Source organism: Coregonus clupeaformis, chromosome 7, assembly GCF_020615455.1.
Source record: "Coregonus clupeaformis isolate EN_2021a chromosome 7, ASM2061545v1, whole genome shotgun sequence".
Lineage (NCBI taxonomy): Eukaryota > Metazoa > Chordata > Actinopteri > Salmoniformes > Salmonidae > Coregonus > Coregonus clupeaformis.
The window spans coordinates 60765245-60783861 of NC_059198.1; the positions used below are offsets into that span (position 1 = coordinate 60765245).

General features: G+C 43.6%; 1 protein-coding gene across 1 annotated transcript in view; it reads right to left on the reverse strand.

Annotated features, from left to right (window-relative positions):
• The window catches only part of LOC121569821 (cadherin-6-like), a 75153-nt gene extending 63574 nt beyond the window's left edge, over positions 1 to 11579 (reverse strand). Inside the window, exon 1 of the mRNA XM_041881040.2 lies at positions 11342 to 11579. The gene's annotated coding sequence lies outside the window, so the exon portion shown is untranslated. The remainder of the gene's footprint in view (positions 1 to 11341) is intronic.
• Positions 11580 to 18617: the final 7038 nt, after the last annotated feature.

Below are 18617 nucleotides of genomic sequence, written 5' to 3' on the forward strand. Positions count from 1 at the left end.
GTCTTCACAAGGTTTTCACACACTGTTGCTGGTATTTTGGCCCATTCCTCCATGCAGATCTCCTCTAGAGCAGTGATGTTTTGGGGCTGTCGCTGGGCAACACAGACTTTCAACTCCCTCCAAAGATTTTCTATGGGGTTGAGATCTGGAGACTGGCTAGGCCACTCCAGGACCTTGAAATGCTTCTTACGAAGCCACTCCTTCGTTGCCCGGGCGGTGTGTTTGGGATCATTGTCATGCTGAAAGACCCAGCCACGTTTCATCTTCAATGCCCTTGCTGATGGAAGGAGGGTTTCACTCAAAATCTCACGATACATGGCCCCATTCATTCTTTCCTTTACACGGATCAGTCGTCCTGGTCCCTTTGCAGAAAAACAGCCCCAAAGCATGATGTTTCCAACCCCATGCTTCACAGTAGGTATGGTGTTCTTTGGATGCAACTCAGCATTCTTTGTCCTCCAAACATGACGAGTTGAGTTTTTACCAAAAAGTTATATTTTGGTTTCATCTGACCATATGACATTCTCCCAATCCTCTTCTGGATCATCCAAATGCACTTCAGACGGGCCTGGACATGTACTGGCTTAAGCAGGGGGACACGTCTCGCACTGCAGGATTTGAGTCCCTGGCGGCGTAGTGTGTTACTGATGGTAGGCTTTGTTACTTTGGTCCCAGCTCTCTGCAGGTCATTCACTAGGTCCCCCGTGTGGTTCAGGGATTTTTGCTCACCGTTCTTGTGATCATTTTGACCCCACAGGGTGAGATCTTGCGTGGAGCCCCAGATCGAGGGAGATTATCAGTGGTCTTGTATGTCTTCCATTTCCTAATAATTGCTCCCACAGTTGATTTCTTCAAACATAGCTGCTTACCTATTGCAGATTCAGTCTTCCCAGCCTGGTGCAGGTCTACAATTTTGTTTTTGGTGTCCTTTGACAGCTCTTTGGTCTTGGCCATTGTGGAGTTTGGAGTGTGACTGTTTGAGGTTGTGGACAGGTGTCTTTTATACTGATAACAAGTTCAAACAGGTGCCATTAATACAGGTAGCGAGTGGAGGACAGAGGAGCCTCTTAAAGAAGAAGTTACAGGTCTGTGAGAGCCAGAAATCTTGCTTGTTTGTAGGTGACCAAATACTTATTTTCCACCATAATTTGCAAATAAATTCATAAAAAATCCTACAATGGGATTTTCTGGATTTTTTTTTCTCAATTTGTCTGTCATAGTTGACGTGTACCTATGATGAAAATTACAGGCCTCTCTCATCTTTTTAAGTGGGAGAACTTGCACAATTGGTGGCTGACTAAATACTTTTTTTCCCCACTGTAGTTAGACAAGCTCACTCAGCATTTCCCAAACTCGGTCCTGGGGACCCCAAGGGGTGCACTTTTTGGTTTTTGCCCTAGCACTACACAACTGATTCAAATAATTAACTCATCATCAAGCTTTGATCATTTGAATCAGCTGTGTAGTGCTAGGGCAAAAACCAAAAAGTGCACCCCTTGGGGTCCCCAGGACCGAGTTTGAGAAACGCTGAGCTAGCTACTCTTGATTGATAGCCTGATATGTCTTATTGGTAGCTAGTTATGAGATTGGGAGATTGGGAACCTATCTGCGCTAGCTAAAGCCAACTTCATAAAACTGCTAAGTGTCTAGTAGTATTACAGAGAAAAAACTAAACATTTTCTATTATTATTACTGTTATTATTATTATTATTATTATTAATATTATTTAAACAGGACAAATCTGAGGAGGCATGTGCCCCTGAGCCCCCTATGGGCATGACGCCTCTGTTCACAGTGTTTGTACTAACTGTAATTGAGATCATGAATGGACAATAATAAGAGCAAGTGAGATAAAGAGATACTCTGAAGCAGGGGAGCAACTTTTACTGGGGACGGGTGGACATGTCCCCCCCACATTCTGAAATTGCATTTCTGTCCCCCCCAGTTTTATCATTGGAATGTGATTGGAGTGTTTATCCGACTGGATAAAAAAAACAAAAAATAGAAAATCCCCCCCATTTCTAAAACCAAAGTTGTGCCCCTGCTCTGAAGAATATGGGTTATTAAATGGTTCTTCCTCAGCTCTTAAGGTTCCTTGGAGTACTCTTGCCCAATAAAGAACCTTTGAGTTAAGTGTGGTGTTCTTGACATGGCATCTACAGTTCTTCAGAATTCTGAAAGGTTCTTGAAATGTATGGTAGCCTTCAGATGTGTCCCTTTCATAGCACACAGCAAATTGGCCAGTGTTAACTAGTGTTGATTTTTCAGTGTAACACTTCTAGAAAAAAATACAAATAAACATCCGTAAAGAGTTCAATTAACACTCAGTGGTGTAAAAGAACCCCAGTGTTGGTGTTCATAACCAGAGTTGAACCAAAATCATGCCCATTATTATCATATTTCCCAGCATGCTCTTCTGCAGGTAGATTTTTTTAATTGTTTGTTTCGATATCTATGTTTTTGCATGTACATTCATTGATTAATTAATTGTATGCTACTCAAATATAAATAACATATATTTTTTCTAAACTATTCCAATCTGTTACTTTGACTTATTGCACCCATTACTGAAATGGTTGTTACAGTTTAGATGTTAAGGTAGTCTCATATCTTAGTCATTTTGAATGCAGGTGGCGGTTGAATAAAAATTCCAAATGTTGGAATTGCTCATCACTTAGCAAGCTAGCATTATGTGACTTGCAGGCCTTATGTGGTCTGTAAACTCTGAGTTTCAGGCCACTGTAAAAAAAGAAGACCTTATGAAATAATTTAATTTTAATGACAACATATTCGCTTAGGATCTCATTTGGTGAATGCCACATAACTGAAAATGAATAAATGCAATAACCATGTCTCTGTCACTAGCAAACACAGTCATGAGTCGCACTGGTAACTCTAAAATTCACTTGAAAGTAGTGATGGGACGATTGATACCGGAACTCAGATGCTCTGATGCAGTTTCCAAAGCACTACTGATTCGACACAACGTAGCGATGCTTGTACCAAAGTAACAATACCACACTATGATGGCGTTCGAAAGCAGGTCAATACCACGTGATGATGACGTTTGAAGCAGGTGTTGGAACTCGGAACTGAGAGCGCTAACCTCTGTTGGAAGCTTTTTGTTTTATCTAGACAAATCTATCATAGCACACCAGTATTGAAATGAGAGAACCTATTTAGATTGTTTTCTTTCTCAAACAGTGATTTTAAATTAAACAGCACTTGTAGTTGTTATTGGTATTTATCAAATTATGGATCCAAAGTTTTTTGTTAATATGTAAAAGTGAGTTGAACAAGTTTAATTCAAACCCAAAGCAAACTTGACAAAGCTTTGTTTGATCCCTCAGTCAATGGATCCTGCTGTGGCTTCCAAAATGTCGATCTCTGCTGGACACTACGTACAGACTTAAGTCTAGATATTCTTTATTTATCACATGACAGTTGGCTCAGTCTGTAGAGCAGTGACTCTCATCTTGTGGAGGCACAGGATCAAATCCACATATAGATTGCATTTGTTTTGTAAATAGTTGAAATGATGAGTTTCAATTAGCATAGGCTGTTCAGTTTTTTATTTAACATCATGTACTGTCTTTTGCAAACTTTTTTTTGTAAAAAACAAAAACTAGGTTGCTCGTTTCAAAGCATAGGCGGATAGTTTCAAAGTAACATTACCACGTGATCAATAACGTCCGACGCTTCGTTTGATCATGTGCTTTTTCTAACCGTGTGTTGCAAAATGTGAGATCCACGAATTTCGCCATGGTTCAGATGCTTTCTTCAATGCAAAGTTGCAAACGCTGACTTCTACGGAACACCTTATTTACCAATTTACTTAGATTTTTTCTGAATGGTAGCTCAGCAGGTAGGCATGGCACTTTGGGATCAGACACCAACATAGGCACATGATCATATATTTTTTTGTGAAACCACCATATCTTACCATTGTTGCTAAAATAATTGGTTTTATTTATCCAGCATCCTAAATAATACTCTGGATGCATAGTTTATGAAAAAAGAGTGAACCTGGAGGCAAAAAGGTAAAGTAGGATGTGAACCCCACATTCTAACTAGATTTAGTACAAAGTTGTGATGGATGCAATGGGAAAACAAGTGTATATAAACAGAGATAGAGAGATGCTATAAAATTCTACAGAGGTTTCAGGTGTTGTTGCATGAACGAGAGAGAGAGAGAGAGAGAGAGAGAGAGAGAGAGAGAGAGAGAGAGAGAGAGAGATTTGCTTGGAAATAATATTCTGCTTTCTGACAACTGACAGTCAATCTAACCTTGACTCCTCCCCTTTCTGATTGGGATATCTAGGAATTTTTTGAACCATTTCTACCCTCCAGTATTTGATAGTTCAGTCGAGATAGGATGCTAACCAGTTTTGCCTTGGGAAATAAAAGAGAAATATTGACATACTTCCTGTGAAAATTTTATCATGCAGATTTGATGAGATCATGTTGACGTGCCACTGCGAACATGTGTGAATGTGCTACTACAAAGTGTGTGTGAGTGTGAGTCTAGAGAGAGAGAGAAAAAAATAATAAAATAATGACTGCCTGCCTGCCTGCCTGCCTGCCTGAATGGGCTGGGTGTAAGAGGAGGGTTTTGACCGGCAGCAGGACAGAAGCACAGCCCCTAAAGGCTAATGTACAAGGACAGCCTGTCACACTGTGAACGTCCACTTAGCCGACGTGTTACAAGTCATATGCAATAACCTGCATAATTACTTCTGAAGACTATTAGGGTGTGGAAATCATATCACTCCCCCTCTGCTGCCAACTTACAGTATATATACACATACACACACACACACACATACACATACACAGACACACACACACACACACACACACACACACTGACAGACAAACAGTCTATCGCACACACATACACCTTCCTTGGTCTTAGCGTTCTCTGGAGTTCCCAGTTCTCTGCTGTGCTGACAGAACCATGGCAGGCCATGCAGGAGTAAGCATGTGTCATTATCAGCCTATTCAGCTAGATCCATCTCTCCTCTCCTCTCCTCTCCCAAAGTCCCTGCTCTAGCCAGTCAGACACAAACACACACACGCGCACACACACCCCGTCACTGCCCCATTCCTCATCTATGTATCACAGCTAGCCACTAATACTTCTCGTCTTCTGCTTGGATATGTGATCCCTTCTTATTGCCCCCTTCTTATCCAACGGTCAATAGGATCCCTTTCTTTTCTCTAACACCAGTCAGACCCTCCTGTGCTGTACAGTATGTTGAGTTAGACAGACAGACATTGCTGTTGTCTGTTCTTTGGCCTCCACTTGGTCTTCTTCTCAACACTTATTAACTGGCTGTCATGTTCTGTTCTGCCCCCCAGACACTGTTTAACATCCTCAGTCCACTTAGTGCAGTATGTGCCTTCGTCCCAAATGGCACCTTATTCCCTACATAGTGCACTACATTTGACCAGGTCCCTATTGGACCTGGTCAAAAGTAGTGCACTAAATCGGGAATAAGGTGCCATTTGGGACGTTCCCTGTGTGTAGCATTGGAGTTAAGCCTCTGGGCTGTTCACTGCCAGGAATCCTTATAACCAGACAGAGTGAAGCAGATGGACACAAGGTATGATCTGAGTACGTGTGAGTGTGTGCTGCTGTTCACTCACACTCTTCAACTACAGTATCTGTCCACACCTTATAGCTCACAGCACAGATTAGACACATACTATCATACTACTGAGAGAACACACATGATGAGTCATAGAAAAGTCCAAACACACCTCTTTAGCTAAAACCTGCATTGCATCTCTTGATTGGACCAATACTGACTTTGTGAATCTATAATTATGCCCACCTGTCTGTGGCCTGTATTGTTGTCATAACATTGATTGCTATTGCCTCCTATGCGCGCTGAAGAAGGGCTCATACCCGAAACGTTTGTGCGGCAATACAAATACGTTCATTTCAGTTTATTCAGAGTGCTGTCCTATTTTTGTTGTTTGGACTATATACAGTACGAGAATTCAGCACCTGATCTACATTTATATAAGGTGGAGTTGTTTATCTTTTCATACCTTATAGCTCACAGCATAGAGCAGACACACAGATCATACTACATTTACATTTTAGTCATTTAGCAGACGCTCTTATCCAGAGCGACTTACAGTTAGTGAATACATTTTATTATTTTTTTATACTGGCCCCCCGTGGGAAACGAACCCACAACCCTGGCGTTGCAAACGCCATGCTCTATCAACTGAGCTACATCCCTGCCGGCCATTCCCTCCCCTACCCTGGACCAATTGTGTGCCGCCCATGAGTCTCCCGGTCGCGGCCGGCTGCGACAGAGCCTGGATTCGAACCAGGATCTCTAGTGGCACAGTTAGCACTGCGATGCAGTGCTTTAGACCACTGCGCCACTACTGAGAGAACACACACGATGTGTCATATAGAAAAGTCCAAACACACCTCTTTAGCTAAAATCTGCATTTTAGCCATCATAAATCCCCCTTACCCCAATTCCTACTTTTTCCAAGCCCTTTTCCCTAAGAAAAAATAAAAAGAGATAACTAGCTACTGTATGTGTGGGCTTTCACGGCCATACCTCAACCATGTGACTTCCCAGCCTCTGAAATGGTGCTATGGTCTACAGGGCTTTGTGGTAAATCACTATCTCTCTTCCCCAGTCAGAGCCCAGTCTGCTGAGCACTATGGACGGCTGGCTTTTTGCTGCCTCCTGGGTGACTAATATATCTTGTTAAATTGTGCTGAGAAGCGTGTTGAGAACTTTATACCTTTTGCTTCGCGCTGTCTCTGGTGTGTGTGTGTGTGTGTGTGTGTGTGTGTGTGTGTCAGGGTTTCAATTCCACTCAATTCAGAAAGTAAACGAAATTCCAATTCCTTTTAAAAGCATTGGAAATAATTGGAATAGGAATTTCAGTGTACTTCCTTAATCGACTGGAATTGAAATGGAATTGACCCCAACCCTGGTGTGTATGTAATTGTTGTTTTGTTACCATCATTAGCTCAAGATGGTATCAACCTTGGGATTAACTGGGGATTTGATGGTAGCGGCACCGTGTGGTTACATGTAGCAAGGTCACAATTTATTGCCCGTTATAAACATGTTAATTCACAGTTGACTTTTAAACGTGTTATTACAAAACATAAATTACATAGTGGAACAAGAAAATGTGTAATAACAATAGTAATGGGATAACCTTCAGCAAGTGCAAAAATCACCTTTTCCTAAAAACCCCTGTCAGAACAATTGTCTTTCTGTGGTTTTACCCGAACCCATCTTTACCTCTCAGTCTTCTGTAATTATGGTAAATGAGACGTGGGACCAGAGTTACTGACCTTCCAGGGGTAAAGAACACTGACCTCCACAAACACTGGGAATAACCAAAAACAGACGTCTCAAATGTTTGGGATGTCAGCACTACATCTTAACTGTTATTTTGCTTGTGTTCAGTTACAAAAATGTTCTGACTATACCTTTCTGAATGAAGATACACCATTAGCACATAGTTACCAGTTTGTAATTGTTCTCAAAGAAACTTCAAAATACTTAGTTTTGGTGACAAGTCAGCAGTCATAAACACCTGTCATATAGTTTCCATGTCTCTTCTGTTTTTTTGTGTGGGAAAAACACTAAAGGCCATTCTTCAAACACTATCGTGAGTCCATCCTCAATACAACCCCAGCCATGATAATCACAACATATATGGACCTTGACTAATGCACAGAAACAATCAAGGTGCCCCAAGGTCTGTGACTGACTACTAATACATCAAAACATATGCATGTGCTCACACACACAGACACATACACTCATGAGCACACACACACACGCACGCGCGCACACACACAGGAAGAACAAGATTTGTTTTGTGTGTCACTGTGCAGTGATACAGACAGACATACAGACAGACAGACAGACAGACAGACAGTCAGTGGACATGGGGATGTGATTTCATTAAGACCAGATGCTGCTGCTTGGAGGACTGAGGACTTGAAAGGTTCAACATTATGATTCTGGAGCAGGACACATCAAAATGACGCTGTCCATCTGGAGCGGACATAATGTAATCAGCAGTGGGTCATTGGTCATCACAGCAAGCCCGGCCATCGGGTTTACCCACATCCTGTGATGTCATCATTCTCACACTAACACTCAAGACAGGAGAGAGAGAGAAGACAGGAGAGAGAGAGAGAGAGAGAGAGAGAGAGAGAGAGAGAGAGAGAGAGAGAGAGAGAGAGAGAGAGAGAGAGAGAGAGAGAGAGAGAGAGAGAGAGAGAGAGAGAGAGAGAGAGAGAGAGAGAGAGAGAGAGAGAGAGAGAGAGAGAGAGAGAACAAGCAGATTGAGAAGACAGGCAATCAGCGTCACATCATAACAAAATCCAGCCTTTGGATTTGCCCTCAACTGATGATGCAAATGACCTGTGGAATATACTAGATAGTTGGTAAAAATATGGATTGATGAAATGTTGACTCCAAAGCATTCATTTCAAACTATTGAAGGATAATGGTTTTGATATGTCTATTCCCTTACCTGTCAAACCAAATTCCATGATATTACTTTCAACATCTTTAGCTAACCCCCACCCCCCCACCCCACGTACAGTACACACACCCACACATGCACACCCACGCAACAACATTCACCACACACACGCGCGCGCACACACAATCACACACACGCTTCCACATACACACGGACATACACCACACACACAGTACACACACATCCATGCACGCACATACACACACACACATGCATGCGCACACCCACACACAGAGGAAAGTCTATTTGCAGAGGCTATAAATATTCAGTCCCTGACATGTTTTCTGTATGTCTTTGATCAGACACAGATCTTATGCTACTCTCTGTCTTTCATCTTCCAACTTCAAACCAAAATGTATGTAAAAACTGAGCCATAAAATCTGTTCTGTTGCAAAAGCCTTGGTCTCGTCACACTAGTAAGTTATTTTACAGTACCAAACTGCTGTCATCTGCCTTATGCAAACAAAACGGTGATAAGTAATTTTCAAATGCAGATGGGTGAATTATGAAAAACATATCAGCATTAGACCTATTACACAACTCCTTGCAAGTGTCAATGTAAAACGTATTTGATTTCCAAAGCCAAAATCTTAATGTAATGCATGATCTACCCATTGCACAAGTCTCAGTCAACAGTGTAAAATCTTTATGTTTTTTTGTAAGCATTTATACTGTAGTACATGATCTGCTCATTGCACAAGTCTCTGTTGGTAATTTGAATGTGTGAGAGAGGGTGATATTATTGCAGCATATTCCCTTGGTAGCCTACTTTGTCAACTCCCCCTAACAACTTCTTGGCCTCCTCCAGGCATATCACTGCAGGCTTTAGGGAGCTAGAGCAATATAACCAACATGAAGCAATCTGGAGGCTAGAGGAAGGCCTGGATAACTTTATCAAGCATTCAAACACAAAATATGGATGTTTGAATAATTAATTACTTTGACATATCAACTTTAATTAAACAGTGGTTCTTTTTTATCTTTGTGTATTTTTGTAGTCACAGTGAGGTAGGCCTAAATAGTTTTTTTTTCTTCAAAAGTTTTGAGGAATAGGCAGATTGCCAGAATGCAGTGCACATGACCAATAGCATGGTCATGTCTAGAAAGGATACAGTTTACACCAAATTGACGTCAAAAGTTAGTATTTTAGCTAACCCTAACCATTTTCCTAACCTTAACCTAATTCTCCTAACCTGCTGTGTAAGTTATCCTAACCAGCTACAAAATGTCAATTTTGACATAAGCTGTATCCCATCTAGACAGCACCCAGTAGCACTCACCAGAAGTTTCCACAACCTGAGAATGTAGTTTCGAATCTAATCCTTTTATTAAGCGCAATATTTTTCACAACTTAAGCATGAAACATTAAGTAATTTATATGCTGCACAAGCGAAGGCGTACAGAACAAAGGGCCTGTTAAGGGTCAAGTTTGTGATATAGGCTAAATGGCACCAAAGAAAAGAAAACCAAGTGGAAAGAAGCAACCGCCATGTCTTCCAAGCAAGCTGCACGAGGTAGGCCAAACCAACCCAAAGAATACAGCTCAATCAAACTCATGCAAGCAATGAAAGTTATTAAGGTTCCAGGCATAAGCGACATAAGTGGTCGTTTAGGGCCCCCGGCAGCTAGGCGGCCCCCGACCAAATTATTATATTTTTTTTTGTGGGGGGTTAAGTCTAGGTCTCAAAAGTTTTCTCTTCCTATGTCAGTCACTGGGAGTCACTCAATTAGCCATGCCAGCTAACCATTTCTTGATTGGTAGTTAGTCTAGCCAGCTATCATGTCCGAATACTGACCGGGCATGTAGGGCACATGCCTAGGGGCCCTGACCTCCAGGGGGCCCCATTGATTTTGTTAGTCATTCTCATTCAGATATCATATTAACGTGGCATAAGTCATTACAACATGTGCAGAATTGCAGGAAATTAGCTTTAATACTGCAAAAATCTTACTCCACCATATGACAAAATGGGTAGAATTTAAGGAAATTAGCTGTAAAACTGTAGAAATTGTGTAGAATTGCAGGCAATAAAATATATTTTGTTGGGAGGTGACAGGAATGCAAAGATGTTGAGGAATTGCATGTCCTACAGGCCTACCCGAATGTACCTAGTCCAAATGAATATGGTGAAAGCCACAAACTTTGTGATTTAATATAATATGACTGAGGGCTCACTTGAGGAGGGATACTTGGAAAACTCCAGGCCAGAATTTCATATTTTCATCAGCGCATGTAGCCTATTCTACAGTAGCCTTTAGGCTACCTGCATCGATAGCCTATAATAAACGAAAGCCTAAAGTTGGCGCAGTGGTCCATAATGTCGAATGCCACGTTTATGTGCCAGTCGGAAATAGGAAACTCGTAAATGTCCACCTTGCCTACCGTTTAGTTATAGGCTACACGTGCCATGTTCAACCAGTTAGCAAGTCAGACATTTCCGAGTTCCGACGGGTAAGTGAATGCGGCATAATGCATTGCACATCGAGTGATATTCCAAGCAACTTCCAGCGATGTAGGCTAAAGTTAAGTCGCCTAGACTTACCCTTATTTATGAATCACCTATTGAACATATAATGTATAATGCTACCTGGAAATCAATTCATGCGCAACGGTCAATAAATTACACCAATAGCCTAACCTCTAGGTCGCAATGCCACTTGACTCGGCAGTTTTCAAACAGCAGCCTTCTCTATCGGGATCCCCTTTCATTTGGCCACGAAGCACAAAGCTGGAACGATTTTCACAGCGATATATATATATATATAAAGTTGATTTGATCGCTTCACTCACCTGCCACAGGAGTTCTTATTCAGTTAGAGAAATCCCACGAAAGCGAAGGGGCAGTTGGTGAGATGAGGGCGAAGTGTATCCTTTCGTTCACTGCAGCAGTTCCAAAAGAGCTTCAAGGCTGTTCCTCAACTGCGTTTAGCTTTTTCACGCAGGCAGCATCACTTCTCTGTGTGTATGTCGGGGAGGCTGAAGGAAAGGGGACTGAGCCTCCGATTGGCTGTCATTCACAAGTCCCTGATTCAGGGCAGGGGGAGAAATCGTCCGACAGAAAATAATGAACAGCTTGCTGCGCTGAGGAGGCAGGTTTGAACGGACTGATGTAGGCTAGTTCAAAGGAGGGATGGAGAGCAATTATATATTATTCCCAGCTCAATTTGAAACCCGCAGCCTGAAAGTAAGACTGCTAACATCTACGTGGTCGCAAATAATATAGGCCTAATAAAGTAATGTCCAAATATATTGACATATCCCACGAACTGACGTCTGTGACCAGTGGGATAGGCCCGTTTAGCCTGTAAGAATAAGGTAGATTACTGTTTGCATGCCTTTTTGTAAGTATTCAAATGTGAAATTTGAAGTGTGGATAATATAGAAAACTGTGGCAATAATATGTTGTTCCCCTAAACAGAAATAAAAAAATCTATAGTGTGCAAAATATGTACATGATTTAGTTTATGGTTTCTCATTTTATTCACTAAACTATAGGGAGTTCTTTAAAAATGGTCACAAACAGCAGGCCTATGAGAGTTGTTCCCTCCACAGGGTGTTAGTTGCATGAGTTTAATTCCTGGAACTCCCCCAAGCATTCACTTTGGAGCTGTCCTCCCAACCAAGCATCAAACCCCTTGCCTAGCGTGGCTATTCACTGAGCCAGAGGGATTTCTACATTTGGCATCATGTTCTATCAAAAGATCAGCCACTGATTGACAATGACTGACTGTGGCTCTTGACCAAATCATCCCAACTGAATGGGCCTGGATAGCCTCAGTTTTTATTTTGTGAATGTTCATGATTTCTGTTTTGGTCTTGGTCTTGGTCTCAACTAGCTCTCACAGTCTCACGTCAGAATTAGAAGTTCATCCATGTTCCTCAAACGTCAAATTTCGAAATTCTTCTTAACGTCAAATTTGTGTTTAAGGTTAAGTTTAGGCATTAACTCAGAATTTTTAAGGTTAGGCATTAACTCTGATTGGTTAAGGTAAGGGTTAAGACTTGAGATAGGCTTAAAACAAAAATAAATTACTTTCTATCGCTGGATTCGAACATTCAACCTTTGGCACCATAGGTCCCAGTCCACAACGCCCTAGCAATACCGAAACCTACTTGAAGGTAACAGCGCTCACTGTTGCCCCTGGTGGACGGTCTCCACACCATCTTCAAGCATGGGTGGACGTCGAATACTGACTTGTATCATGGCTGCTTGGTCTCTCGCTCTCTCTCTTACTCTCTCTTTCTCATTGTCTCCCTCTCTCTCTCTCTCTCTTTCTCTCTCTCGCTCTCCCTCTCTCCTTCTCTCTGTCTCTCTCTCCCTCTCACACTTTCTTTCTTTCTTTCTTTCTTTCTTTCTTTCTTTCTCTCTCCTTTTCTCTCCTAACCATTTCAGACAGAAGACGTGGTATATTACCTGTAAATATGTATGCCTTTTATACATATAAGTGGTTAACTGGCAAATTAGGATGGGTGAAGGGTGTTGTTAAACCATGGGGGCTGTTTGCATTTCAAATTAAGGAGGTGTTAAACAATGGAAGTGTTAATGAATTTACTGGCAAAAAAGCAGAGAACCATTCACACAGACCGAATACCTGTATTTTGGTTACAGGGTCTGTGAAAATGCATGAATAATGACTAGGTCTTTAGGCGGCTTTTAATTTGCCATGTTTTTAACCCCTTACCCCTTTCAGACATACCTAAAAGCAGGTAAAAAGAAGCAGGCACGGTAAATTAGTGGGATCTTTGTCTGTTTATGAAAGGGGTATCTGTCTCTCACTCACTCTCGCTCTCTCTCTGTCTGTCTGTCTCTCTCTCTGTCTCTCTGACACACAACATGAAAATGGTATAAAAAAAAAAGTATATCCTGATATACATCATAGTCCACAAACACACCAGTAAAGATCAATGGCAGATTTACATTTTAGTCATTTAGCAGACGCTCTTATCCAGAGCGACTTACAGTTAGTGAGTGCATACATTTTCATACTGGCCCCCCGTGGGAATCAAACCCACAACCCTGGCGTTGCAAACGCCATGCTCTATCAACTGAGCTACACGGGACTACAGGAAAATGAACAAGAGCGCACAGGAGAGTCAGGCACCAAAAATAGCCATATCTGGGATATCATAGTTCCTTTTAGAAAATATCAGATACCCTGTTGTTCTGTGAAGCAAAGATAACTTTTTATCAACTAGTTTTACAACCCTATGGGGAAATGAAATAGCAAATGTTTTGGATCTGGCTGGTGGGGAAACTCTATGGTGTAAATCGTCTCACTGTCACAATGGTGCATCTTCTGCATACATTTAGATGAAGTTTAAATGCTTTTTCATGATAAAAAAAAAAGAAATAAATATAAGGACAAAATAGTGAATTATGCCTATATCTGGTTTGAATGAATATCAAAATGTAGCTATTTATTTGAGCTAAGAATGAGCTACATTGATTACGTGAAACATTACAAGCAATGTGCTTAAATAATCTTTGGAATCAAAGATCAGTAATAAAGCTAATCAAATTATCCAGTGGCCATCTTGTGACCTCAGTAGAGTTATGGCAATGTGTTTTCACATTTCAGCCTATATCATGACCCTTGACCCAAATATGGGATGCATCCCAAATGGCACCCTATTCCGTATGTAGTGCACTACTTTTGACCAGGACCCATAAGGCTCAGGTCAAAAGTAGTGCACTATAGGGAATAGGGTGCCATTTGATCCACATTTCACTGCTGACCAAGCTGAGTGGACCACTCTCTGACCCGGTGTTAAAATAGCTGTGGCCAGCACAACTCCTCCTGACTAGGTGAAAATCCTGCATATTCAGACAAAAATAGAAACACTATATTTGATGTGCATTTAGATTGGTGTTCAGATTAGCGGAGAGTGCAGTGGGAGCACTGATAGAGACTGCATATACAGTAGAATCATGCATTAATTAAGATGTAAATAGGATACTGTTCAGACACACACGCCTACATTATGCAGATGCACGCACGCACACACGCATGCATGCACGCACACACACACACACACACACACACACACACACACACACACACACACACACACACACACACACACACACACACACACACACACACACACACACACACACACACACACACACACACACACACACACACACACACACACACACACACACACACACACACACACACACACACTCACACACACACACACACACACACCCACACACACAGTAAAACATTTCCTGTAAAATTTACAGGAACTTACTGGCAGCAATTGGCCAGCAAATTACTGTAATTTATTTTTACAGTACAGCTACTGTAATCAATTTAACGGTAATCAATTTTACGGTACATTTTGTTTTACTGTAATCTAATTTACAGTATTTAACTCTATTTGCTCTATAACCTGTTAGTTAATATGCTTTGTGACCGTTATATATAGGCCCAAAGTCGAGACCATAAGAAGACACAGTGGCAGGATAAATTCAACCAAACCTTTGTTTCATCACAAAACTGGAGAGCAACCTCTGTCCGGTGAAGTCCACAAAGCATGTTGCATGTAACAAATAGTTACATGAAATACAGCACAGTGGAGATGGATCTGTGCGTAATGCCTGCTCTATATCCGCGTCCATCGCCCATACTACCGGCGCCACAATGCAGGAAGCCGGGAGTATGGGGGTGTTGTCTCTGGGCCTCTCCTCTGTGTCATACAGCCGTGACAATGCGTCTGCCTTCACGTTCTTCGTACCCGGGATGTATGACAGTGTAAAATCGAACCGGGTGAAGAACAGGGCCCACCTGGCCTGGCGAGGATTCAGCCTCCTCGCTGCCCAAATGTATTCCAGGCTACGGTGGTCCGTCCAGACGAGGAAAGGGTGTTTCGCCCCTTCGAGCCAATGCCTCCACACGGTCAAAGCTTGGACTACAGCCAACAGCTCCCGATCATCAAGGTCGTAGTTCTGCTCCGCCGGGCTGAGCTACTTAGAGAAGAAGGCACAGGGGCGGAGCTTGGGTGGCGTGCCCGAGCATTGAGATAGGACAGCGCCTATCCCTACCTCGGATGCATCCACCTCCACTACGAACGGTAGTGATGGATCGGGGTGGACCAGTACTGGGGCTGAGGTGAACAGACCCCTCAGTTTCCTGAAGGCCAGGTCAGCCTCAGCAGACCAGCGGACCCGGGACGGCCCACCCTTCAACAGAGATGTAATGGGAGCTGCGATCTTGCCAAAGCCCCGGTAAAACCTCAGATAGTAGTTGGCAAAGCCCAGAAAGTGCTGCACCTCCTTAACCGTGGTGGGAGTCGGCCAATTATGCACGGCTGAAATGCGATCCCCCTCCATCTCCACCCCTGAGGTGGTAATGCAGTATCCGAGGAAGGAGACGGACTGCTGGAAAAACATACACTTCTCTGCCTTGGCATGAATGTCATTTTCCAACAGTCGGGCCAGCACTTTGCGAACCACGGACATATGCTCGGCGCGCGTAGCGGAATACACCAGAATGTCATCGATGTAGACCACTACACCGTGACCAAGCATGTCCCAAAACACCTCGTTCACAAAGGACTGGAAGACGGATGGATCATTCATCAAACCGTAGGTCATCACCAGGTATTCATATTGCCCCGTGGTTGTGCTGAGTGCTGTCTTCCACTCATCCCCCTCCCGAACACGCACCAGGTTGTACGCACTCCTGAGATCTAATTTGGTGAAGAAGCGCGCCCCATGCATTGACTCGATCACTGACGGAATGAGGGGGAGAGGATAACTAAACCTGATTGTCTCCTTGTTCAGTGGTCGATAATCAATGCAAGGGCGCAGACCGCCGTCTTTCTTCTTCACAAAGAAGAAACTTGAGGAGGCGGGTGAAGTGGAGGGACGTATATACCCCTGGCGCAGGGACTCGGTGATGTATGTTTCCATAGCCACCATTTCAGCCTGCGACAGTGGGTACACATGACTCCTGGGAGGTACAGCGTCTACCCGGAGGTTTATCGCGCAATCCCCCGCCCGATGAGGTGGTAACTTGGTAGCCTGCTTCTTTGAAAATGTGTGCGCCAAATCGAGGTATTCAGGGGGAATGCGCACAGTGGAGGTACTGTCTGGACTTTCTACCGTGGTTGCACCAACAGAAACACCTAGACACCTACCCTGACACTCTCGCGACCACCCCGTGAGAACTCTCTGCGGCCATGAGAAGGTGGAGTTGTGGAGTGCTAACCAAGGGATACCTAATACCACAGGGAAAGCAGGGGACTCAATAATAAAAAAAAGTGATCTGCTCACAATGAGTCTCCTGGGTAATCATGGTGACTGGTGCAGTAACTTCCTGAACAAACCCGGACCCTAATGGTCGACTATCAAGTGCTCTGATGGGGAGTGGAATGGATAGGGGAACCAATGAAATACCTAGACGGCGTGAGAATGCCCTGTCCATAAAGTCCCCAGCTGTGCCTGAATCGACTAGCGCCTTACACTGGGGAACTACCATGTGATCGGGAAAGTAGATGGGTAGGGTACAGTGCACAGCAGAGGGCTCTGAACGAGTGTGGGTGTTCGATACCTGGGGTGATGCGAGAGTGCCCTGCCTGCCGCCTCCAGACCCAAAAGAGCGTTGACGACTCCGTGTGGTGTACTGTCGCTGTCGTCCTCCGCTCTCTCGGATGGCGGCTCCACCCAGCTCCATCACCTCGGGATCTGAGTCGGCCGGGGTGGGAACGAGCAGACCCCTTCCAGGACGTCCTCTGGCTGCCAGCAGGTTGTCCAAACGGATGGCCATGTACACCAGTTGCGTGAAAGACAGCATAGTATCCCGGCAAGCTAGCTCCCGTCGGATATCCTCCCGCAGATGGCACCGGAAATGGTCGATAAGGGCCCGCTCGTTCCACCCAGACCCCGCTGCCAGAGTCCGAAACTCCAAAGCGAAGTCCTGCGCGGTCCTCATCCCCTGCCTCAGGTGGGCCCGCCGCTCGCCGGCCTCTCGACCCTCGGGCGGGTGATCGAAGACCGCCCGAAAGAGGCGAGCGAACTTCCCGTAGTTCTCCAACGCGGCTCCTCCTTCCTTCCACACCGCATTGGCCCGCTCCAGGGCTTTCCCCGAGAGGCAGGAGACGAGGGCGGACACCTTCTCCCGCTCCAATGGGGCCCGGCCTGATGCTGGAGAAATAGAGCTCCAGTTGGAGGAGGGGGCAGAGGGAACACTTATACCTGTACTAATGAGGGGATATGAACCAGGTGTGTGTAATTGACAAGACAAGACAAATGGAATGATGAGATATGGAGTGGCAGTAGCTAGTAGGCCGGTGACGACGAACGCCGGAGCCTGCCCAAACAAGGAGGGGAGGCAGCTTCGGAGGAAGTTGTGACACTCTAAGAGCTTTCCACACCTGGATTGTGCAACATTTGCCCATTATTCTTTTCAAAATTCTTCAAGCTCTGTCAAATTTGTTGTTGATCATTTCTAGACAACATTTTCAGGTCTTGTCATAGATTTTCAAGTAGGAATATTCACTTTCTTCTTAGTAAGCAAATCCAGTGTAGATTTGGCCTTGTGTTTTAGATTTCTGTACTGCTGAAAGGTGAATTCACCTCTCAGTGTCTGGTGGAAAGCAGACTGAACCAGGTTTTGCTCTAGGATTTTGCCTCTGCTTAGCTCCATTCCGTTTCTTTTTTATCCTGAAAGACCCCAGTCCTTAACAATTAAAAGCATACCTGTAACATGATTCAGCCACCACTATGCTTGCAAATATGGAGAGTGGTACTCAGTAAAGTGTTGCATTCACAGGAGGTTGGTGGCACCTTAATTGGGGAGGACGGGCTCATGGTAATGGCTGGAGGGTATTAGATGGAACGGTATCAAATACATATAACACATGATTTCCATGTGTTTGATGCCATACCATTTGCTCCGTTCCAGCCATTATTATGAGCCGTCCTCCCCTCAGCAGCCTCCACTGGTTGCATTGGATTTGCCCCAAACATAACACATTTTGTATTCAGGACCAAAAGTAAATTCCTTTGCCACATTTTTTGCAGTATTACTTTGGTTGCAAACAGGATGCATATTTT